General features: G+C 39.0%; 1 protein-coding gene across 9 annotated transcripts in view; it reads right to left on the reverse strand.

The window, feature by feature from the left end:
* The window catches only part of KLF12 (KLF transcription factor 12), a 241,587-nt gene that overhangs the window by 117,965 nt on the left and 98,414 nt on the right, over positions 1-25,208 (reverse strand). The window contains exon 1 of one of the 9 annotated variants that reach the window (XM_064645888.1): positions 18,252-18,341. The exons of the other annotated variants lie outside the window; for them this stretch is intronic. The gene's annotated coding sequence lies outside the window, so the exon portion shown is untranslated. Of the gene's footprint in view, positions 1-18,251; positions 18,342-25,208 lie in introns of those variants that run through there. 9 annotated transcript variants of the gene reach the window in all.

Consider the following 25,208-nt stretch of genomic DNA (forward strand, 5'->3'; position numbering starts at 1 on the left):
AACATGATAAGGTCTATATACCTCCTGTCCTGACACAGCGTATTTTTTTACCAGGTTTATATTTCTTCTATGCTACCCAACTTGATATTAAAAGCCAACTGAAAAAACATTCCTGAAGTAACTGAAATATTTAATGTGTTTTTGACAAGAACATCAATGCTATCTTCTCACCAGAATCGGACAGAAGTTCCTTCTGGTTTGCAGTTACAGAGGGACAAGAGCTACACTCATGGGAGATGCCACAGAAATATATCTAGTGACACAAAGGTCAAGGAAGAAAGAAAACCTGTGATAAGTAACAGATACAGAATTGCCAGCTGCAACAGCAGCTAAAATCATTTCTATCAAACACCATCATGTGGCTCTTAGATTAGACTCAAAGGCACAGAATTACGAGATATCTTAGAGGGCTGCAGCAGGTCATATTTTTAGTTTTAAACCAGATAGCATTATAAAGACTATGTCCTTAAAGGCCCACACATTAAACATTATCTCTTGCCACCCACAGAGATCACATGGCACAGCCTCTCCATGCTGTACTCTGCACTCCATACTTAAACCATAATAAAAGCATGGTCTTCTCACTAGCTCCCCACCTCTGCCCCTGAAACTACCTTCTCATCCAGAAGTACTGATTCACAGTTATGCCATGTCTTAAAAAACTTTGACTTTCTTCCCAGATGTGCTAGTCCAACCACTGGACCAGCAGGAAAGAGATTAAATTTGATATCAGAAAGTTTCTGCCAAGGAGAAGCCGGTTTTTATATTAGCAGCTGTTTTTAATCACTACCAACACTGTGAACAACAGGGTTCTATTCTGATCTCAGCTGCAGTCACAGCTAGGAAAAAAAGCTGTTAGTCTGAAATTGAAAACTTCACAAAAATTGGATGACATTCTTGATGGATTTTTTTTCATGCATAATCAAATGTTCTAACCACAGCCAGAGTCAGGAGACAAAGATTAAAAATTTCCTTTTAAGTCAGGAAGTATACAATGTAAATGCTGAAGATGCAACAGCAAACACATTCAGGTATTTCCTGTGCCCTGGTGAGTGGATTCAATCAAGTCGATGCACCAAAAATCAAGAAGCTTGTTTGTAAGGCAATCCAAACCCAAAAAATTTCCATGTACTACACTTGTTGCGTAGTTTCTCACAGTTTTTCTATGTCAAAGGTGCTGTGTAGAAAAAGAGGAGAAAGTGTTCCTGTAACAGTCCATTCAAGAATGTAAAAAGTTTGAAAAAATACAAGCAAGTGAGCAAACAAACAAAACCCCCCAGACATCTTTTCTGTATTCAGTAGCTTTCTTTTAAAGAGAAAGCAGTGTCATGACATGTGCTCCTCAGATTCCTTCTTTTATGGCCTCCCTCTTTTTTCCTCCCTCCTCCCTGACATGGCATAGCAAGCTTATATGGGGTCTTTGTAAGTGAAACATACTGGTTCAGTATTTTTCTGATACCTTCCATTAGGCAACATTTGGGGTTATTTTTATTACTGTTAAACTAAATTTTCAACATAGTATAGCTACAATCCTGTAGACAGATACATCTCAAGTTCTGACATTTGAACCTCACTCGTAAAGTTGGCATCCTTGCAAAAACTAGATTGTGAACTCAAGACTCACATGGTACAGCAAAGCCCACTGATGAGTTATCTCCCTTCACCACTTAAAAAATTTGCGTATTTTCCAGAGCACCATCATTGTTCAGGCACTTTCAAGTCTGATTCTTTGCTGACTAAATATCATTTTCCTTTCAAAGTCCTTTTCTCTGCTACTTCCCAGGAGCAATAAACAGAGTTCTTTCAGGTAACAGCTGGCTTGCAGTTTGACACTCTATTCAGAAACCTATTACAGTGACTGCTACAGAAAGGTATCTTAAAATGAAGCTCCTCTCCAACAGACTTTGAAACTATCTGAGCTTTTATATGCAAGTGTACGAAGCTCATTTTCTTTGCAACACTTGAAGCTGAGCAAGTTACCTTAACTGACCCAACAAAGAGTAAAATGCCAAGCAGCATCTCTCTGAATTGGACATGCACAGCCAGCACAGTGTGCAAAACAGCAAGGGCAGCACACAGCACTTGAAAGACAAACACTGGGTAGTGGGTTTTTTTGGATTTGTTTTAGGTTTTTTTGTTTGGTAGGGGTTTTTTGGGTTGGTGGTAGGTTTTTTTTTTTAATTGCCAAGTGACCACATCTGCTTTAAGCATCTAAAACACAACAGCAGATCAGAGTTGGGTGAAACAGGATGCTTGTCACAGCATTTTTGTTTTCAAAGACTATTTAAGAAAAGACTTAAGTGTCCACAGACCCACAGTGGTCCAGGCCTCACATTTCTCTCCAGCACTACTGCAACAATAACACTGCTACACGTTTGTAACTCCACGTTGACATTAACAGGTACACCAAACATATCACTGTCCCTTTTTTTGATTATAATTATGACTGGGACACACAGATGGGGCACATAAAAATCAAGTGTATTTCTCTAACACCTGTGAAGTACAAGCAAGCAAGCAATACAACACATAGTGTCACATTCAAGTGCTATGGCTTTGGTCATGTACAACTTCTAGGCATCAAAATCCTTCAGAAAAGCTCTCCTGCACCCTTCTGTGCCTCACAGTAGGTATGGGGAGTTTAAATAAATATGGATTCAGCCACACTTAGGCTGAAGAACACTTGGAAAATAAACTAAAAAAGCCATGTTCTCAAATGCAAACGTTTTTGCACTGATTAGTCTACAGGATAAATAACTCAGTTTTTTTTTTTCAGGGGTTACAGTGAGTCGAAAACAGCACCAGCTCCTACAAGAAGGGGCTCCTGTCCTGTGACAGAATTTTCTACATCCCAATGTAATACACACATAAACTCCCATTGTGAACACTGCTAGGGGACGAAGGACTGTATGGTTGCATAACGTTATTCTCATCACCTAGAGATGCCAGAGATTATAACAGTATCAGTCACTGTATCTATGCTTGCATAAAGCATAGAGGATGAGGCAGGTGACTCCTCCATTCTCCATCTAGTTTACAAAGAAAAGCTTTACAAATAAAGTTTTGTTTTGTTTTATTTCTATTAAAAACTAATAGATGAATCAGCCCTTACAGCATTAAAAAAGTATTCAGCATAAGACATGGTTAAAAAGCAAGTACCTCAGCTTATCATTCAATTCAAGACTGACTAGCCTTGAGCAAGCGCCTCAGGATCTCTCTCACTTCTCGAACTGTGAAACCATCACTGTCTAATTCAAATAAAATACACACCCCCCAGGAATCTTCCGGTAATTATGGCAAGCAGCAATTAAGCACAAAATAGTTGTCAGGCTCTAAAAAAAATAAATGAATGAAAATGCTCTGGTTTACAAGGCTACAGGAAAAGCCCCAACTGTTTGCAAGATCGCTTTTTTTATTTCTTCTTCCCACAGACACTAAAACAGATACAATTTGGGATTAACTTAATAAACAGTAAAAAAGTCTTCTTCAAGAGATGCTAAAATGATTACCTAAAAAAAAAAAGTGAAAGGCAAAAGTACTTGCTTGCTCAACTGTATGTAGCTTTTGTCCATGTCTTTTTCAGTTATGGTTTGTTTTTTTCAAATGATGCAGAAGCAGTCAACGTTGCTCTTCATTTTTGTCAAGTTTCAGACATTGATTAGGCATTGGTAAAGTTCTGTAGAGACAAGCTAGCAATAAATCAAAGGCTGATATGCTGTTGTCTTGAGGTACATGGAGACACCCCTCTGCTTTTACAAGATTTTCTATTATTGAGCTTGCATATTCTTGTTCCCATCTCAGCTGAGATCATGTACCACACCATGATATGCAAAATGCCTCTCTATCAATATGAACAGAAGAGCACTGTACCATATTATTCATGCAAGATACTATAAAAAAATAATTTCATAAATCTATTTGTTACATTTCTCCTCCTCTCTTACTCACTGTTTACCTAGCTGCCAAAACCACTACGTTTCAAATGTAGATGTGAACCTTACCATGAATATCAACTAACATCTTCTGACTGAGCTAAAATTTAAAATGTCAGTTCCAGACAAACAAGTGAGCAAAATTCATGAGGGCATAATTTATTAACACTGTAAAATGGACCAATGCTAATTTTTTTCCTCTAGTAATGACAGTGTTGGCCCCTAATCAGACATGTGCACACTACAGGGAGTTACAGAATCACCCTAATTCTAACAGTCAATTCAGGTTTTTGCATTTGCTTCAGTTCTTAACTGAAAACCAGGCAAAACATTACAAAAACATATACTAAGGTAATGGTGACAGACTACATCCTAAAACACATTCAAAGGATGTCCTGTCCCCCATAACAAAGAAAAATCCCTTTGTAGAAGATCATAGTAGCAGAGAAACATAAGGCTGCACATGATATTAAGGCAGAAACTAATGACTTTTGTTGTCCTATTAAGTTGAACCAGATATATTTAGAAAGGTTTGTTTAATTTAACGTTAAAACTTTGAGAACTAGGTTTTCACAGCCTCAGGAGGTGACCTGTTGCATACTGCTTAGCTATCATCAAAGTTACATGGTTTTTCCTTGGAAAACTAAAACTTCTCATCACAGTCTCAAAGAATATGAAACATTTATTTTTCTGCCTATAAACAGTCTTTTCAAAAATTTGAATGCTACCCTTTTTTCTCCTTAATATTTATCAATTGTTTCTATCCACTTATTTTATGCTATGCATTTACTGACTTGATTTCCCATTCTAAAACTGTCACTTTTCTGTACTGATCTTCTTTTTAATAGTTCTGAATCTCACCTCCAGTTTAGTGACTTTAATCTAGTCTTCTATAATGCTTGCAGTCCAGCTTGAAATTCACAGGTTTTCTTGTCTTGGTTCTGGCCAAGACAGGGTTAATTTCTGCAGTTGCCAGGAGGGGGCATGGCCAGGACCCGGAGGTTATTCTCTACCACCTCACATCATTGCTAGGGGTGGGGAAGGGACTCTCCTGGAGCAGGGGTTCTGTCCAGTGAAGTGAGCATGGTGCCTCTTCTGAGCCAGAGGGAGCAGTCGAGGTGTCCTGGCTGCAATAAGGTCAAGCTCTGCAGTGAGCATTTTTGCATGTGAATCGTTCACCTCTCCTGTACATTTTTGTTATTAATATTTTTGCTGTTACTGTTTGTTTTCTTATCTCACTGCTGTTTCCAGGAAATTGTTCTCATCTCAACCCATGATCTTTGCCTTTTGCGCCTCCAATTTTCCTCTTTGGCCCACTGTACAGGACAGAGGGGAGTAAGCGGTGGTTGGATTTAGTGGGAGCACTATATTGGAGAATATCATTCCTAAACCACAACATTTGTATATCCACAGGAAGAAAGTACTCAGGGGAATGTTAATGTTTATAACAAATACCTATGGGAAGGAGTAGAGAAGATGGAGACACACCCTTTTCAGTGGTCCCCCGCGAACAGACAAGAAACAATGGCATAGACTGAAACACAGAAAATTCCATTTAAACATAGGAGAAGAAAATTCCATATTATGACAATGGTCAAACACTGGAACAAGTTGCCCAGAGAGGCTGTGGAGCCTCCATACTTAGAGATATGCAAACATGGACTGGTTACAGCTTTGAGCAACCTGTTCTTGGTGGTCCTGCTTGACCAGAGGGCTGGACCAGACTGAAGTGTCTAACTGCCCCAGCTACCCTATGATCCTGTGGTTATGCTCAAGTGCATCCTATCATCCATAAGTTGATAACCTCACCAGATACATCCTTCACCAGACAGCAATCACCATTTAATCTGTTTGTGGTCATCCAGATAGCATGGTTGTGTATGTTTGCAGACATCCACATAGTAATAATTTTACATACTCTATAAATCTCCAAATTGTTTCTGAGATGTTGTATATGATTCTAATCAAAGCCTTACCAGAGTCGCAAAGAGACACTTGAATTGTTCCTCCATCTCAGCTGAGCTTCAGTGTCACCAAATCACTCTATCTCAAGCAATCATTTCATAAAATCCATTTCACAAGCTCACTGTATTCCATCCTTACATTTGTTTTTGTCCTCAATACTGTAACCAACCAGAAGACTTAAAGTTGATGTGCTTTATTACAAAACTGTCATAAAATGTCCAGCTTACACTTACTCATGACCACTTGCTTTTGAAGAGTTATGTGTTCGAGCACCTTTCATGGTGCCAAAATTGTTTTACTGGTCTGCAGTCACAAGATCTTCCTTTTTTCTCTCTTTAGAGAATATATTCTCTCTATGTGCCCTCTTCTGGGATCTCAGCCGTCCTTTACGGTTTTTACAAGGTAATTGCTCATGGACTCAAAACTGCTTCAATTAGTTGCTTGGGTAGAATGGAATAAATTCCACCCTAGCTTACAAAACCGAACACTTTTAACTCATGAAAGAGTTCTTTAACCTGTTCTTTCCTTTTTCTGCCCCGTGTTCCTTCCACCTTGCTGTTAGCATCAAGTGCTATGCAGCTGATCCCAATCAACCTTCATAAAGACAGAAGACAGATAGATTAGTATTCTAACTTCTTCCATCATCCATTATTTTCTCACCCTCTTCTTTAGACAATAGTCTTACAGATTCCTTTGTCTCCCTCTACTTACAGAAGCTTTTTGCTATTTACAAAACCTTATTTTGTTGTGCATTACATCCCTTACTATCTGAAGCTCTGCAGTTTTTAATTTGTCCAACATACTTTTAATGTTCTTTTACTTTTAATGCTCATAGTGCTGAAAGAGTTTAAAAACATTTCTCCCTATCCTACCCATACTGCTGTTCAGATACTTCACTCTCGGATTAGCCAATAGTCTCAAATTAAGTCTCAACTTACTTGCAGAGAAAAACTGCAAAATTATCTCAGGTTTTTAATATTCTTTTGTAACTGTATTTCAAAGCTGCACTAAACAAATCAGAGAGCATCAGCCAAGCAGTACACCCCCGTTCACAACCTTTCCTTACCTAATGATAATTACAGATTGTACTACAGACAGCCTTTAATAAACAGCATCAGGTTCAGAAGGAAGACATCTGTAGGGACCTTTCCGTTGCCATGGAAATATCTTCAGGCCAAGCTGTCTTTAGCTCCACACATTACCTCCGTATTAACCTATCATTATGCTTTTCTTTGGGTATTAGTACAAAATATGGACTAACTCACCCCAATCAGATTATTAAAAATGATAATTATGTCTGACTTCAAGGGATTGCAAAGGAGAAGGAGTCACAAATGCTACACAAAAGGGTAAATTCCTGGACTTGCAGACAAAGTGAATATTTGCCTGATATTGCATGGCTTTTATTCCATGGAGTCCTGAATATCTGCAGCTTGCATCAGCAACTGGGTTAAGACAGGGCTCCCAGTTACCATTAATGCACTTTTCGAAGGCTAGTAAGCAATTCACAACTAAATTTTTTTCACATCATTATAAAAGTCTGGACAAAACTTAAGGTGTGCCAGCTCAAAATATTAAACAGATGATTACTTTTTGAAACTATGTGATAAACGCAGTAACAATCATGAATGCAATAAACAGCAAATAACAAATGGTGTGGAACACTATAGTGATAGGCACAATAAATGCGTATAACAGACACTCTCACATGGAGGCCCTTTTGCTTTGAAGGATCCGAAAACATTTTGCAACTATGTACACATAACACTGCTGAAATGTAGTCATCTCAAAGGGCAGATGTATTAAGCAACTTGCAAACAGCATACAACATAACAGGGACATAACTTTAACACCCACACAGAATAAACAGGATCTCAGTTTTTTATGATCTCATCCAAAACACACCCACAGAGCCAAGTGCATGGTATTCAATTCACTTATTTCTTATAAATGAAGAAATAAACTAACCTCTGTTAAGAAATGAACCACTGGTCTTGAGAAGAGTGAGGGATCCATGCTTGAAACTTAGATTGTTCATAACTAACAACAGCATTTTGACTGCTTCTCTAAAATTACACAGGACATAATTGAAAATGTTCCTTACTCCGACAATATCTCATACAGTCAATAACTTAAACAGCAAATCAATCAGAAGTTTTCCCTACCAGCTTCAATTGCGACACTCATTTTTGTCAACAAGTACCTGATGACAGATTTTTAGAGATAATCAGCAAGCCTGCTGCCCAAAGAAGCACAAGCAACCTCTAAAGCATGAACTGAATGACATAACTGGAAACCCATGAAAAACAGACTTAAAGAGAATTCCCGGAAATACAAAGCTAAGGTTGCTGGGGCTTACCCAGTATGAACTGCATCTGTTAGTGAAAAGGCTGTAAAGCAGAGTTTCTCAGATAAAGAAAATTCTAACAAAAATATTTTCTATAGAAGTTTTTTTTCTATATTTTTCTAATACCTTGTAGCTGCAAAATGAAAAAGAAAGTATTTTATCAGGCTGTCCAGCGTGTGAACAGCAATTTACACTCAATTTTTGAACTGCCGACTCACACAAATCTGTGGAAATCTATCCACAGATACCAAAAAATCTGTGATTGTTACTCAGAACACTGAGTTCAGTCAACAATTTAGAACATCTATTTTCATAATAAAAGACGAGCTTTTCTCTTTTTTCTTACATCTTGATCTTACTCCCTCCAACAACAACAAAAAAAACAAAACAAATCAACAAAAAAAATAAAAACAACAAAACAAAAACTCTTTAAAAGCGTAAGCTAAGTGACATATTTTTTATGCAAACTGTAAAATTATAAATACTGGAGAACAGGTCTTCAGGCTGAAAATCTTCATATAATAACAACAAATGGCACAGCTACCACCAGCCAAGGAATTAACTCATCACCTTGGTCCTTCTAACCCAGAGCAGGCATGTGCACTACACACCAATGCATACTGACATTAAAACCTGATGTCACAAGAGGCAGTAACCCCAACTCTAGCTTGCCTGTAACTTGTCTCCTCTCTCATGCTTCCACAGGGACTTGCACAACAGCACCAGAGAACTGGCAAACTGAAAATCACCTCTTCCTCCCAAAAAATTATTTTTATTGTATATCCATTCCCAAACCTGACGCTCTAGGAATGCTGCTCTTGGTGATGAGGAAAGAGCTTGGGATCAACCAAGGAGACAAGGTGGAAGGACACCGCGTGCTGGCAGCAGTACTGGCTTATGCCATGGGATGGTGGTTATGATGAAATGAAGTGTGGATCTGAGGATAACTCAAAAAGGACACTGACATCTGCCCAAGCGGTTGGAGTCCTGTGTAATCAACTCACATTCAGTGGTGCCCTCTGTCAGTAATCCCGCTGGGATCAGCAGGACCATGCACAGACAACTTCATTGTACCATTGTCCCTAGACTGTTTTTCCTGGGTGTTTAATTTACATGATTGCACACTAGCATTTGTGCAGAGCTCTCAGTTCATTCGGTGTTCACGATGAACAGCAATCAGTGAATAAGACAACAGGTTGTACTTGTTATTCCACTGTCATCAATGACTGCTTGATGCTCTGTTTCCCCTGGAACACCACTTCAAGTAATATTAAAGCTTTCTTATTCATATCATAGAAGACACAACCCAAGTTCAAGGTTTAGTGAATGCATTACTGTACATACCCACCAGCCAGGCCTCAAGACTGTGGGAAGCCGAGACTCTGGAGTGTAGAGGACTCAGTGCCTCCATGAGCTCCACTTCTGGCAGGGCGCAGGAGACACATACTACTTGTCCTGCCAGCCTTCCTCTCCACAAATACTCCCCCACATGAAAGTGCCACAGGGGTGAGGCTCCATGGATGTGAAAAACACACCCACCAAACTAAATGGAACCAAAGCAGATGGGGCAGGAAAGTCAGTGATAAACTTTGGGTGGCAGGAAAGGAGGACTACACTTCAGAAGCTGAAGAAGGTAAAGACAATCAGCTCAGTAACAGTGGAAACTCACAAGATTTAATTTAAGCTATATTACATCCAAATGATCCCTGATGAACAGCAGGCACAATAAGCAGCTCAGAAAACGCAGTATAATTTTTTAATGAAAAGACAAACTAAGATCTCTGCAGATCCTAAGCTCAATACATTTCCAATTAAGAACAATGAGATAGCAACAAACAATCTAGCAGAATTTAGCTGTACAGCAAATAGTCTCTGGTGGTGTCACTGGTTTTGGAAACAATATATTTGCAAAGAACAATACATGTATTTAAAGAATTAAGCAATAAACCCACTAGCACTTTCTATATATAAAACACATAATCCTCTTATTTCTGAGGGGTTTTTTTACATTTCAAAGTAGACACAGAAAAGTACATTGTTTTTAAATATACTTTCCGTCCAACCAAACCCAGAATCAATGAAAAAGTTTAAGTCAGTAACAGCCAAAGCACGACGTGCACAGTGAGTTACATTGCCTAGGCAAGAGGGTTTTGCACTCAGCAGCACCACGCCAAGAAAGAACTTCCCACTTGACATGTAGAAGTTGCTTAAGTGAGAAGACCAATGATAATTAATTCAAGAGATTGGCACTAAAGGTCATGTTACTTAATATGCAGTATTCTTGGCCCTTTAAAGAACACTTAACATATGGCACTTCTGCTTTTTAAGTAACATTTCAGAGATTTTCCTTCTATTTGTTACATCAGATATCCATCTATGAAGACTTGCAGAACGAACTTGCAATACTGAGTGACAAGGCAATAACACAAAATGCATATGGGAAAACCAACCCTTACCATGCATTACAGTGATGACCCATAAATGGACACACATGTAAAAGTAGCTGTTCTGGTGGTAATGGGTTAGAAATGGGTTCTCTTAGGAAACAAAACATTTCCTTTAAAAAGATGACAGGTTATTTGTCTTGCCTGTCCTGGAGACAAAGGATGATTAGCTCAGACACTGCTATTTAACACTTAAATACCTAACTTACTGAAGAAGAATCCTGAACCTGATATTTAAAAAGGTATGCTTACATTGAACAAAAAAAAAATAAAATAGGGCAAATAAAGGCTACAAGAATGATCTGAGAAATTAACATTTTAGTTTATATAAAGCAGATAATATGCTTTGGTTTTGGAAAATGATGAGTGAAGTCCTATGATAAACATCAAAATCCTGATCAATACAGAAACTGTTCTTCACAGCTTAAGAACAAAAGCAATTGGCAGAAAACTGCTATAAAATAACTGAAAATAAGAACATTTACATATTTTATGGAATAAGTACATTTACCACCACATTGACACAGGTGGTCTGGAAATCAGAGAGATAAATGAGTTAAAAGATGGATTCGACAGTTTTACTAGGAGGAGTTCATTAGTGGCTATCAAACACAATGACTCAAGTATAGCAGTGGACTTTAAAATTCCATAAAAACTGCTCACCAATCAAAATTATGTCCAAGGAAGGATCACACAACATGGACCTTCCTCATCTTCCCTGTTTTCCTCACCTTTTGGAGATCCTGCTGGAGTGCATGGCCACATAGACCTTTGGCTTGACTTGCCATGGTGGTTATGCCATTCAGTGATTCCGAACAAACCAGTCAACTACTGCTGTAACCTCATTCCACACAACCAGACTGAAACCATAAACTACCTTAATGCACAGTATGTTTCACCACATGCCCACATTACAAAGGTTAAGCGTCGACTTAGCTCCTTGAGTGGATATTACTACTCAAAATGTCATGTCGTGTACTCAGATGCCATTTGGATAGAAATCTAATAGGTTACAAAGTATTTACAAAAGACAAGAGCTGCACTTAGATTTAAGAAGAGTGGTGAAATACACAGGGCTGATGATGAGATTTTGAGCATGATTTTTAGACTAAGGAAACATGACATAGGGGTCAGTGCAACATAGGAAAGATGAAACTACACATATTACATGAAAAACTAGTTTTTCCTACTAGGGACACAAAGTTCATTTGAACATCATCTAGTGTAGCATTCATCTCACTCCCCAAAAGGAGCAAAATAAAAAATACCTGGGTTTTGCAAAAGGCACAGACTTCTTGTTCTTATCAGGGCACAATGGAAGCAGCTGTTTTTTATCTAATAATTCATTACTGACTTAGAGGCTGGTTAGCCCAGATAAACTCTCTTCCATACATTCTTCCCTGACAACTGAACTCAGATAAGGTTCTTCATCTGACCAGGTTAAGATGTTCAGGGCATTCATGACAGGAGTGCTTTTCTTGGCCCAGCAGAGACCAACCTTTTTTTTTTCTTCCCCTACCCAAACTCATGCAGAGACCAACCTTTTTTTTTTCTTCCCCTATCCAAACTCATGAGAATGATGAAAGTTCTTTTACTTCCTCAAGGTCAGGCTTCAAGTGGTGGGTAGCAGTGAACTAGATGATTTACTCAGGAGGAGATGCACTCTGAATTCAAAATTAGACTGAACCTTTAACTAAAGCTAGACCATAGTGAATACATTTATCTGCATCTCATAGGAAGAGGCACTTTTTTTGAAAGCTTCAGTTTAGGCACTTTTTGCCTAGACCGAATTGATAAAGTGAATTTTAAGAAACGTCTCTAGAAATACACAAAGTGCTATAGATAAACAAAATACTGAGAACAAAAAATACATAATGAGAACAGTCTTGTGCACATACCAAAAACCCTGGGTGCTGCAAATGTTTCAAAACCTTTATGCTGTATCAAACAGTAACAATGTCCAACCAATGATTGTGTTATCCATCTTGATCACTGAATCTTAAATGCTGATCTTATCAAGTACCTTCTGCTATTTGCCAATGACCTCCATTTTTAAGCCATTCCACTAGAACTAGGCTCTGTCTAAGTTACAACAGTGCAATTTCATGTTTAGTGCATCACTTCCAGGTTATGAAGCTCCTCTTACAAAAATGGGGAGTTTATTAATTTCAAGTTATGCATATTAAAGATGCATATTAAGATTACAGAGTTACAGAACAGGTAACGTTGGAAAGGACCACAGTAGGTCATCTGGCCCAACCTCCTTGCTTAATCAGGGTCCTAGAGCACATGGCACAGGATTGTGTTCACAAGGTTCTTGAATTTCATTAACACTTTATTATTACTCTTTAATATGCTCCCCCCCAAAAAAACCTATGAGTGTAGATGAATCAGAATCATGTCATGGGCTGTATCTTGATCTGTGCACTCTCCTGTTTTTCTATAGACAGCAGTAACTACTGGTTCATTACACTCAGATGAGAAGGTTTATATTGTATGGAGTTTGTTTTTCCTCCAGGTCAGTAAGGAAAGGGATCGGTCTTTATGTTTCTTCAGTGTAAACTTGCAAGTCATCTGCTCAGGGGCTTTGTTGTCAAGTTTTATAGAAACAAACAGAAGCCAGGAGGAGAAACCATTCCCACTTACTGAGTCTCTCACTATCTCAGATGAACACATCCTATCTATGGAATATACTGAAGAAGGAAACGTGATGTAGATCAAGCTTCCCTCCTTGAAATTAATGTATTTGAAACTACATGAAACTAAAGACCTCACTGCTGAAGATGCCTTGGCTCCTGGAAATGTCTAGTGACAATCAGCAGGATGACAAAATAAATAATGATACTCTCATACCATTGTTTTTGCTCAGTCATGCCAGGACAACCTTACTGTTTCATGTGAGATAATGATGCAATAAATCTTAACTAATCTCTGCCACTGCATTTTTAATTTTTGTGGGGCTTTTTTTTGCATAACATGCTCCCAAGATTTCTAGGATGCAGATGCATCACCTTCATAAAGGCCTTGATCCTTCTGTGGCTCAAAAGGTTGATAACTCTACTACCAGAAACAGCACAGGTTACACAGAGGTTCTATAAAGGATGATCCTCAGACACAGCTCTGCAGAGTGTTTGAAAACTGCTTTCTTTTGCATGTGCAATCCCTCATGCTCAGAAAAACAGCTTTCAAAACAAAACCACACCAGCAGCAGATTCCATCAGAAAAAAAAATAGTTTCAGGGAAATATCCATCTCACCCTAATAAGGTCAGGCTGCGCTGTCATGCAGTTCCATTATTTCATGTATTGTCATTTAGTTGTCTTTTGCTGGAGTCAAAATGCCTTCCTTGTTCAGTCGCTTAACACCTACAAACTGCATGGCAAAGCCTCAACAGCACGTTTCATCCCCATGGCATGGCTAAAAGCACAATCCATGAATTAGGGTAGCACATATCCAAGCACGTACTGTCACTCTTCCCCTTCCCTGCTGTCCCTTCTGCTTTGAGTCTGCTTTGGCATTTGCTTAACTCCTCAGAAAGTCAAAGTTTTGTCAGGTTTTTTTCTCCCCCCTGGGCTACTTTTATGTCAGACTATTAAACTGAACCAGCTCATTGAGTAATCCCGCAGGTACCACCATCAGTTCAGGGATGGCGGTTGAGGAGTTAGGGAAGGGAGGAAGTGGGAAGAGCAAAGAAATGAGACACCTAATGGTTAGATTATTACTACAAGGAGTATTAAATCTTGTTAAGAATGGTGAGTAAAGTCTTGTGTTTGGTCCCAGTCTTTGTGTTCGGCTAAAGCAACTCCCTATTCTGCCCAAAAAAGCAGAGGTCATCACTTAAAACATCGGCACAGAAAGTGGATGTTTGCATGTATCCAACAGAAAGAGAATGGAATTGAGAGGAGGCAGTAGAGGAGCACAAACAACCCACACAACGTGCACAGCTATTTGTTCCAAGCCAAGTTGGATGGGGTTTGAGGAACCTGATCTAGTGGAAGGTGTCCCTGCCCATGGGATGGGGTCTGGAACTAAATGATCTTTAAGGTTCCTTCCAACCAAAACCATTCTATGATTCTATGATACCTGGCCATGCCAGGGCCCAGCAGCAGCCTAGCTGCAGCAGCTCAGAACTTAGCAGGGGCAAATGTATCCAGAGATACTCCCTAGTAACATGTTTGGCTTCTTCTGATGCCAGAAGCGGCCTATACCTGAAGTGTACAAACCTGAATAGTGGGAGTATTGATCTAAACACATATCACAGTCCTAGCTGTGATCACTGCTTTAAGGGCACTGGAGGTAAAGTAATGCAACTGCCTTGTACTACTAAGTCCTCCTGCAATGCATGAGGTAAGACAAAAAAAAACAAAACAAAACACACACAAAAAAAAGTATTTCAGATAAAGTTTCAATGGCTTTTTATTTTTTTTCCTTCTTTTTTAAAATCAGGTTTTACAGAGCTACAGATCAAATGCAAATAGGACTTGTCCAACTTCCAGAGTTTAGAAATAAGTATTTTTTTAAAATGCCAGTTCTCTGCAGAGTTTTGACATTGTGTTAGACAAGACAGAGAAGATAAAAATTAAGTACACTAGTCAGTGATTTAAGGGAACACCCAAAACAGCTACTAGGGGAGACAGACTAGTGAAACCCACATCTGGCTTTCACAGCTGCTTGAGAAGCAATCCACATAAGGCTCAGGTCAGCCTGCAGTTGCGGGCTCAGGACTGGTAACCATCACCACACCGCAGGCAAGTGCTTTCCAGATTAGCAGATGGGCACAGCAGGGTCTGGTACAGGATGGCAGGAAGCTCTGACAGACAGATTGCCAGTGCAGGATTTATAGGGGGGATGGTGAAGGTCGATTATCAAAAACGTAACCTTTTGGTTTTTCACAGGGCATGTTTTTCTCTTAAAGTTCCCACTCAGCAGTTATTCATTACCAGTTTCCCCCGTTAGAGAAATTACTTGGTTGGCATGGCAACATATTCTCACTATGAATTTCTATCCCTCTGCCTCCTTTCAGCTTCTGAGGACTGAGAGCATCACTGGTCCCTCTTCACCCTTTCATGCCATTACCACCCACACCCTACTCCTTCATGTAGGTTTTTAATTAAATTTCATCTGGCGTCCATAGGTGTGCATGGTCATCCTGTTCTCTAGCAAACACGTTTTGCAAGGGAGTTGGGGACTGAGCTGTGGTTCAGGAACACACACTCAATATAAACAGCAACTCCTAAACACACAGGAGAAATGGTCAGGGCTCAGTTACTGACCTACGTCATGCATCTTTTAAATGGAAAAAAGTCTTGTTTGGGAGAAAAAGATTTTTCCTTTATTTTAAAATGAGTAAGGCAAATCTGTGCACTGTTATTACAATATTTTTAAACAGAAAGTTAGCTTAGCATAGAACACACTCCAACTACATTTCCTGATGTAATTTGCACTCACCATTAACTAATGGATAACAACAAAAACATTTATTTTTTTAGAAGATTATATGGTTCTAGAAATCATTTGAATGAAAGCAAGGAACATATAAAAAAATCAGGGTACACAATAAACAATAAACCCTGTCTCATACACATATCATATTTGATATAAATAAAATCAGTCCTTAAAGAATATTAAAAATTCACTACTTCACAAAAGCATTCCTTGTTGTAGGATGTATTGGAAATTAGTTTAATAATAGAGTTTAAATAAAACTAAGAACAAGCATCATACCTAACATAATACATTACTGTTCCTTAAAATGCAAGGACATTTAATCTACTTTATTTCTTGACTTTTAAACACTTCTAGAGATTATGGTAGCAGTTTTTATAGAGTTAAGGTTCCTTCATGGTACCCTGGCCCTGAGTCAGTGCCATGAGAAAGTAACAGAAGCCCTTCTGTTCTTAAAAACTAAGATATTTACATTCTCTGCTGAATCCTTAATATTCAGTACCTTCCAAGAACAAGCCCACAGCATGCTTTCCACTATGGTCCAGGTATTTCATACTCTGCATATGTGACTTGGATTTACTTTATCAGGTTGGATATTAGGAAAAAGTTCTTCAAAGAAATTGGTTAAGCATTGGAACAGGCTCCCCAGAGAAGTGGCAGAGTCCTCATCCCTGGAAGTGTTCCAAAAACAAGCAGACATGGCACTTCACATGCGGTTTAGAGCACTTAGTGGTACAAGGTCAAAGATTAGACTTGATCTTGGAGGTCTTCTTCAATCTTAATGATTCTATGATACTTTGAGCACCATTTTGTTTCTTTTCAACTCTGGGTTTGCAGACCCAAACTTGCAAATATCACTTTAAGGGAAGCTGCAAGTGTCTCTCCATTATCCATTTAAAGCTACCAAATTTCTAGATAAGGCAGCTATTTTATTGTTCAGCCTTTAACAAATTTTTGATCCTTTTCTGACAACAATAAGGTCACAATCTACACGGCGAACTTGTGATGAAACTCAAGGAGTCCTCTTTTCAGGCTAGAAGCACTTATGGAATTTTAACCTAAGAATAAATTAACATTTGGGTATTGAATACTAACAACATATATACTTATTTTATGTTAACAGCTGTCTTAAACTGCCTCTTTATTCCATCAATAGTATGAAGGGTTATTCAGGAAAAAAAAATGTTGAAAAGCTGAGCATATTTCATGTCCCAGCCAAAGGAGGCAAGATGCATGTGACTATCTGCATGGCTGGTGTTCCCCCCAGGAACAAGGGGAATGGAGGTATTTGGAGGAGACAGGGCTGGGGATGCTCATCTGACATATCTTTTCCATGAACAAGACTCGCTTGGGAAGATCATCTATCCTTCTTCCATTGCATGCCCAGCACCTTTCCTCTTCCTTGTTCCCTGCCCACCGCCATGAGCTGGGTCTTACCATCCTTGTCTGCTTGGGCTCTGTCCTTGGGCAATGGCGAGCATGAACAGTGACCTGTGCAGGAAGGGGAGGACAAACACCACCTTCTGTTGCTGCTGACTTTTTTTGCCTATTGTTCCTATGGTTTTCTGGTACATTTAAATGATGCAATCAAGGAATAGCAACATCTGTAAAAGGATGTTTGTGAAAGCAGATACCCCCTAAATAACCATTTATCAAATACTTATCTCCCAGTGTGAAATGGGGGTAGGTGGGGGAGATTGTGAAGAAAAAGGAATCAAGAACATAGAATCCTTAAAGTAATTTATGTAAGAGCTCATCTCCACAGGGAGAAATAAGGAAAAAAGCCAATGATGCTAAAAAATATATACAGCTCTTTCAGTACTTCCCCAGCAGGATACAGAACAAGAGTAAAATATACATTAAAAAGACTATTTATAAGGCAATCTCCAATAGAAAAGAAGAGCTAAAAGAACATCAACAAACAAGTGAAAACTATAAGGAATCCTTTCTCATAACAACCAACAAGAACTAAAATAATTTTGATACTAACATAAGAGCATTTGTCTCATGCTGCTGAAGTGTTCTGTGATACTGTAAATAATTGAGTTATATTAGCTTATGCTTATTTTTCTAAGGCTAGTTGACATGTAATAAAAATATAATAACAATGCACACTTACACAATACTTCTCGCTTCAAGTGTCCATAAAGAAATAAAGTATAGCAATTATCCAACTGAGAACCAGGAATATAGAAGATTTCACTTCACCCTGAGCCAAAACAAAGGGAAAGGACAAGAGCCCAGTCACTTCCATTTCTCTTCCACTCTGAACATACCAATGTGCCCTGAAGAACAAAATGTAGACTGCCATAACGAAGTGACTACTCTAACGAGCATTAAAACAAACAAAAAAATCCATTAAACTCACTGGTGAGTAGAACAAGATGAAACGTAATGATTAACTTTTCTCCTAGCTAAATAATGTAAAGATTTTGTGATTCACAATTATTTCACCAAGATGTTTCAATGGAAAACATTTTGTATAAGGAACTCTGAACCACAAAGAAGCTGCCGTGCATCAGCAGGTCACCACTATCCATCCATATACCTAATCATAGATGGAGGTAAATGTCAGGTAATTCAAGATAGCTTTCTTGATAATAAAAGCAGGATAGCCTAACTCACCCTCCTCAGTTTCTTAATAGGAACAGAGGGACTATGATTGCAACCTACTGAATTTCGCTGTTGCAACCTGAATTGAACTTTGGATGCCCAATCAGGTAAGTCACCAGATGAGAAGGTAACGGCTTTTTATATGCCAATAATTGTTTTGCATGAAGTCTAAAATGCACATTACTGTATCTTAGAATTGCACTGCACTGTGACATGAAACAACAGAGACCTGTGATGAATTTCGAGGCAGAAGTGCAATAGGATTTTAGAATTCACTGCTGTATACCAACTGATACATGGCATGCTCTGAGCTTCTGTGACTACAGCATTAATACCTTCCTGGCAGGATACATATGAGCAAAAATCCATACTTGACTAGTTCCTTAATTAGCATTGCAAACTCAATCGAAATTACAGTTAAACTGTGAATATTGGATTCCCCAAAGAATGAACATGAAAGAAAATGAACATAGAGCACACGCAAGAGTCATTGGAACTGGGGTTACTGGGAGGAATTACATTAATTGTAGATATTTTGATAGTTGAAATTTTTTCTTACCTTTGTTTGTTTTGGGTTTGTTTTTGGTTTTGTTTCATTTTGTTACATTTTCATTTATTTCTTTAGTGCAGTAATGGAAATGTTGACCTTTTGCATCTTTATAAAAGAATCAATTTTCAACCTAAAATGTGGATTTAGAAATTCACAGGAACCAAACGGATACAGGGCTTGTATGTATCATGTTTGTTTTTCTTTATGCCTAGTCTTTCAACTGTGCAAATCTTAAAGGAGATTCCCATCATAAACTCTGGCCGGAGAGCAAGCTGAGAGGTTATACATCATCAAAAAAGCAGACTGGCTTGAAGGTGAGCTAACAAAATAACTGACTGGGGATAGAAGGCAACCAAACTATAATCTCACAATGCACTTCAGTACTATGCTCAAATCAAAGGGTTGACTTTCCTTCTCCCAAACCCAACATTATTTTTTCAGTCCATATAAGCACATAAAACTTACCAATTAATGTATTTAACATATATTATATAACTGTGATTTTTCTATAGAACTGTAACAATATTAAGCCATGTTAATTTCTGAGTCATATCATACATTCTTTTTGAAACCTTCTCCAGTCTTGTAGATAAAATATTATCCTTTTCCTCTACCAAATACATTTTCATGAAACCTAATTTTCTAGTAAGTGAAATCATCTTCTTGTTGCCCTTCCATCACTATAGATATAGGAAACCTCTTTTGTGCATGGCACTGTTGGCTAAACACAAGCTGTTTAGAGCAGAGATCTCCTCTGCATCACACCTTTACACTTGCTGCTAAATTCCTAATACACACAATCACTGTTTTCTGAAGATGGCCATTAAAACAGTGTCTAACCTTCTGATTAATTAAACCAAGATACCAGGGACCACCCTTTATTGGTACAGTGCCTCACACAATTAAGTCCTCCCACACAACCGAAAATGCCCCCGTTCCTCGCATACATACAACAAATGATACCAGACAGAATAAGGAGCACATTCCCCGCTGTGCTCCGTAACAGCAAACTTAGCTACCTAGGAAAGGAAAGCAATGGCAGACAGTGGTCGGTAAATTAAGTCTCAGAGGATCTGGGATCCTCCTCTTAGTGTGAATTTCAGACAGCATCATAGTCTTACAAACCCACCTGCATTTTCTCACTGCAATCTTGGTTAATTTGGCAAAAGCTGCCTGGCAAGTGTGCTCACTGAGCTAGTTAAGCTATCATTTCCTATTAGTCTTAAATCTATTACCTTTATATGAGACTTTTGAGTCTGATCCCTGAAGAGAAAACAAAACAAAACAAAACAAAACAAACAACAATAACAACAACAAATAAGGAGACCACACCTACAACCATGATAAAACCCCTTGGCTCTCTACACAGGAGATGACTTCAAAAAGAGTAAGGAACATGTGAAATACTGAAATATGCAGTTTTCATCAATGCAGCAGTGCGGAGATATGCCCAGAATAGGCAGTTTGGGTCCCAGAAGTAGTAGAGATGTCTCAGGACATAGCTTCAGATACAATTCACAAGTTCCAATCACACACTCCTGTCAAAGCAGCACCCATGATCATCTTCTCACCTTTCTTTCCCCTCTCCACAGAATAGAGGACATCCATGATTTCCTAATAGTGTGACTTGCAGGGCAAATAGCGCCATTCCCTTTCTCCTTTTGGGTTAGGTTTTTCTTGGATCAGTGATCGGTTGACCCTACTCTTCCCAATGTCATTGAGTCACTGGCAAGGGATTCAGCAGGAACGCCAGGATGACAGCAAAATTGTAGGAGATGGCTACCTTTTATTCTTCATGCAAGCTTCCACTCAATGTGAAACAGTACCAGTATTCATCATCTCATGATGCAGTGCAAGGAAACAAGGCTGTATCTCCTTAGGTACATCTCACCTAACTTTGTATTATGCCCTGTAGGTTAGGTCCTTACTGGTTTTCGGGTCAGATCCTGATCTCTTTCAGAAAAATATCCTATATTTATGACTGTAAAGCAACTAATGAATCACACTAGCTGTGTTTCTAACATCTCAATAACATTCCTTAAGTGTTGTCTATTGCAAGATAAAGAAAACCAATAGCAAATATGAAGGGCTTTCTTTGCAGAAGAGTTTGATACATGTGCCATTTATTTCCCCAAATCAGTCATGCTAAACATTAAGAAATTCAGGAAAAAAAATAATTATTTGAATGAAGCAGAGATTCACAAATTACAACAGCAAATACAAGAAGTTCTCCTTCTTCTGCTAATACAAAGAATGTACATAAGCTGAATGAATCATTGCAAAACAGTTTCCCATACAGTCATGGAGCAAGCTTTGCTATTGAGACTATACTCAACTGAATTTGAATAGGTATTTTTGGAAATCTTTAAAACAGATTTATGTTACTATTACCCAGGCTGAGGTGGAACGTGTTTATGTATATAACAACATAGGGATGAATGGCATTCTTGAGATATGAGACAACAAGATAATTTTGCTGGAGATAAAAGACACAGAGAACAATATTGGCTTGTTAAAGGGTTTTGTCATTTTAGCCATTTCTTTTCATAATTCAGTCATGATAAGGGATTGGAATGGAGGCAGATCAAGAAGAATTAGGACGAGAATTCACAAGAAGATATATAATCTTCCACTAATAATTTGAGAGGACAAAACGCAGGCAAAGAAACAGATGAGACTGCAGATCTGGAAACAAAAAGACTGATGAAAATTAGTGGTTCATTATCCTCTCTATTTGAAGACTAATTGTGGGACATAAGTCCCACATTTATATCTCCTTTTAACAAAAGCTTATGGCCCCACTCAGCAAATACGTCAGAAAGTGCAGCTTTACACATCTAAGTCAGACACATTTACCAGTTTTTAGAAATTGGACCAAATCTTGCAATGATCAAAACTTTCAGACTTCACGCTGAAGCCAGCCAACACTATCCATCCTAATTTCTTGACAGTAGCTACTAGCTAATAAATTCACTGCCCAGTCTCTATTACCGATTAAATTAATCCAGCCTCTGTACATTTTTACAGTGAGAAATATTATTTCTCAAAATAGTTTTTGGCACAGCCAAAGACTGAAGATTTTTTTTCTTACTGCTGAAGAACCCCAACTCCAGCCTCATGGGGTGGGAACACCTTCTTTGTACCCTTTTCTGAAGCTGGCAACTGACAGACAAAGATTTTACTGCAGATTGAAAGATCTAAAGCTGTAGGTCACTGGAGGATATTAAATGATAAGCAAATTCACATTTCTAAAGTAATTCTACCAATTTATTAGCAATGCTAGCTCCTGTTCCACAGTAGGGGAGATAATAACGAAGCCTTGTTAAAGGGCAATGTGATATCTTTTATGTAATGTAGTTTTTTCATTTGTGATAAAGTCATTAAAGCAGCACTGTGTCTTCCTGAAGCCTCAAACAATAGTCTGCATTAAATCTCCTGTGGAAATTAAGGATAGTAGTTCACTGGAAAAATAAGCATCTGTTCTGGCTAATGCTGATGGCCTTCTAAAAATCATTAAACTATTCTAAACTGGCAACGATAAAACAATGCGGAACTGTTTTAACTTTTTCCAAAGCAAAGAGAAAATCCATTTCCCTTGTAAATACTTTTTTGTTCCAAATCTGCCTAGTAACCTTTATCTCATAAGGCATGTCTCCTTATGGACTGCCTAAATCCCATTCTCCTACCATGACCTAACTTGAATTCAGTGTCCTTTAAATCTGGGTTGGTAAAGGTTTGTCTTCACTGCATCGACACAGGCTGCAGTTGCGGAGTCCTGCCCACCTGTTCTATAGTCACAGGCTCCAAAGATGTGGTGCAGCGGGCAGAGCTGAAATGTCAGCTCCAATTTCCTTTCAGCCTCAGCTAGAGACTGGGCTGCTTTGCAGTAGGAGTAGCTTGCAGTTTCTTTCTCCCAAGGCTACCCTAAAACCTCAGCTGGACTACACTTTTTTTGTTCATTTAATCCTTCTGCTGTATTGCATTTTAATTCCACCTTCACTTGGTCTAGATATGTAACACTTGTGCAGTAGAAACTTTTCACGGATATCAACCCAGGTTTGGGCAAAGAGCATCCAAACACAAATAGTGAAACAAAACAAAGTGTCTCCTAATAAGGAAGTTAAAGATCCCGGAGGTTACGCACAAAGTATAGGGAAGAACCTTACATTCTACTTAACCTCTCTTGAAAAAAAGACTGAAGACTCCAATAGGAAAACCAGAAATATAATGGATTGATTGCCTGGCTTGATATCCAAATACAGCAGAAAATGCTAGTCTCTGCTTAAGGATTTGCTCTGTCCTGGTTCTCATCTACATCATGGGTGACCTTCTACTACCACCACACGTAGTCAAGAGACAATAGGTGGTGAAGATCAAGTTACTCAGAGCATCCCAGGGAAGATGAATTTCTGGTTAATGAAACGCACACAGGCAGATGGTGCTTATTTCACTGCAGCTGTATGCCACAAAAGGTAAGTGAAAAACTAACTTAAGGTTAAAACCTGGTGGGTTTTTCCTCCTGTTGTGCTTCCATTTTAGTGGAGTAGGTGTAAAAGGAAAGGGAATGTTCCTTCTTTGATTCTTATTTCTGTGTTGCCCAAGTTTAGCAGTGCTCATTGTTCACTTTACCAAGATTGCTAAGCAGAGGTATTTTCTACTGATCAAGTCAATAGGTTGATGGGTTACTGGTTCACAAACTATGAAGAGCCACATGAATTTCAAAAAAAGGCTTCTAATAAAGTCCTAGGATAAACACATCATTTAATCATTAAACTCTAATTTATCAAAAAAATTCATTAAATAAATTGAAACCTTGGAGCAAAAATGGAGTTAGACCCTGTGATCATGCCATATGCTGAAGTAATTCACCAAGCCAGCATGGTACATGTAACATCATTATGTCAATTCCGATTTGAAGCAGAAATGTAGGGCATCACTCATCTCTTTATGGTCTTGAAGCCAAACTCAGAATCACAGAGGTTCCTTTGGCTCCCACTCTTTTTCAGTAATCCAGTGTCTTCTGAGAAAATCTTCACACCTCTGCCTCACCAAGAGCAGTAATGCACAAGACACCCCAGGAACATGAAGGTGATGGGACACACTGGCACTCAAGTGAGATGTGACTGAGCACCCTGATGTCCCTCCAGGCACAAAGGCTTGCCTCCATGCAATCACTGCCCACTGTGTGATTAGTCCCTCCTCTGCTGGCTGCTCCCTCATCAAAGAATCATAGAATCAATTAGGTTGGAAAAGACTTCCAAGATCCTCCAGTACAACCTTTGACAGATCATCACCCTGTCAACTAGACCACAGCACCAGGTATGCCAGATCCAGTCATTCCTTGAACACCTTCAGGGGTGGTGACTGCCACTTCCCTGAGCGGTCCATTCCAGTACTTGACAATCCTTTCAGTGAAGAAATTCTTCCTGATATCCAATCTGGACCTCCCCTAGCACAGCTTGAGGCCATTTCCTCTTGTCCTGTCACTAGTTGCCTGGGAGAAGAGACCAACTCTCACCTGGCTACAACCTCCTTTCAGGTAGTTGTAGAGAGCAATAGGGTCTCCCATGAGCCTCTTCTTCTCCAGGCTAGATAACCACAGCTCCCTTACATGTTCTTCATATGATTAACCCTCTAGACCCTTCACCAGCTCCATTGCCCTTCTTCAGATACACTCCAGCAACTCAACCTCTATGTCTTTCTTGAGTGAGTGGCCCAGAACTGGACACAATACTTGAGCTTCAGCCAGACTACTGCCAAGGCTGCAAGAGCCAGGACCGTAGGAAGGAGCAGCTGGGTGTCCCACACAGTCCTGCATGCACGCATGGCCAAACAATATCCAAATTCCCCCAGCAAGGTCTTTTCTGTGAATCCCACCCTGGAACTACAAGAGACAGGTAACCAAGGCACAAT

Source organism: Pseudopipra pipra, chromosome 2, assembly GCF_036250125.1.
Source record: "Pseudopipra pipra isolate bDixPip1 chromosome 2, bDixPip1.hap1, whole genome shotgun sequence".
Classification (NCBI taxonomy): Eukaryota; Metazoa; Chordata; class Aves; order Passeriformes; family Pipridae; genus Pseudopipra; species Pseudopipra pipra.